Here is a 1,326-nt window from a genome sequence, read left to right on the forward strand (position 1 = left end):
ATAGGTGGGCAGCCCCGTATCAGGGACAACATACTGCATCTCAGTCTGGGGGGCAGCTGTGCATTCGGGAAAGGAATCATTAGCCATAGTCCAGTAAGTGACACCTCCTCAGATATATACTGTGTTGAGTTTCCTCTGAAGGCAGTAGGGACAGCGGAGGTCTCAGGGATAATGGAGGCCAGATGTCTGAAGACTGGATATAGTCTCTGAGGAGCAGCGGGTAATGTATCTCTGGAGCAAGCCTTCACCTCAGGGCTGATCCCTGTAGGAACCAGAAACGCTTCTGTCTCCCTCGATGTCTGAGCAGCGGATCCCCCTGTGGCTAATCGACTGCTGACAACAGTGATGTCATGACGCTGGCCGTTAATGACAGTTGGCGTGAACTCTGACCAAGGGGTGTATCTAGGCGTCCAAGCACCCCTGGCAAAGTAAGGGACTGGCGCCCGCCCATATTTGATATAGGTAAGGTGAGTATAACTATGTGAGTGTGTATGTGTGTGTGTGTGTGTGTATATATATATATACATATATATATATATAATATATATATACACACTGCTCAAAAAAATAAAGGGATCACTTAATCAACACAATGTAACTCCTAGTCAATCACACTTCTGTGAAGTCTGATAGGTTGTATGCTTCACTTTTGACCATAGTGGTTCCTGTTTAAGAGGAATAATCGATCAGGTCATACTGATTTTGTGTCTTGTTCAGGTAATTTTACCTGTTAATTTTATCTGTACCCCTTTGAGGTGTGAGGTGTTGGTGGAGGTTTACCTTGAGTATCGAATATGGGTCCTGAATGTACTCTCAGCATGTCCAGCACTTTATAACTTTACTATCATGCCATTTTTTGACTGTCATTAAGGCCTGGGAGGCACTGGTGGTGATGGTGTAGGTGATCCAGTTTTTTATACTATATTGATTTTAATTGTCTTTAATGTTTATTGTTTAGATCTTGTGAAGTGCCTGTCTTGATAAAGGTCCGCATATGGACCGAAACGGCGATGATTAATGGCATCACTTTTGAACCTGATTAAATTAAGTTGACTCCATAAGTGATCTCAGAGACTGATTTCGGCGAGAGTGCACCTTCCACTTCGGTGGTATTTGCGGTATATTGGTGGCCATCCATGGTCATTAGGAGCACCCGCATACCTATCTTTATGGATTGATGAGAGTGCAGGACAAGTGGAAGTTTTGAAGTGGCGGTACGGAAAAGTGAAGGTTGCAATTATGCGTGCGCCACACTCCGGAAAAGGGGGCGTGGCCACTCAAAAGGGCCGAAAGTCACATTATAGCACACGGTATGAGCCCAAATTC

General features: G+C 44.6%; 1 long non-coding RNA gene across 1 annotated transcript; it reads left to right on the forward strand.

Moving 5' to 3' along the window:
• The first annotated feature begins 377 nt into the window (after nucleotides 1-377).
• LOC134928742 (uncharacterized) lies at nucleotides 378-1,061 on the forward strand. The gene is made up of 2 exons (XR_010177979.1): nucleotides 378-462; nucleotides 959-1,061. It is a non-coding gene; the product is annotated as an uncharacterized LOC134928742 (long non-coding RNA).
• The last annotated feature ends 265 nt before the right edge of the window (nucleotides 1,062-1,326 follow it).

The sequence above is a fragment of the Pseudophryne corroboree genome, chromosome 5, assembly GCF_028390025.1.
Source record: "Pseudophryne corroboree isolate aPseCor3 chromosome 5, aPseCor3.hap2, whole genome shotgun sequence".
NCBI classification, from domain to species: Eukaryota; Metazoa; Chordata; class Amphibia; order Anura; family Myobatrachidae; genus Pseudophryne; species Pseudophryne corroboree.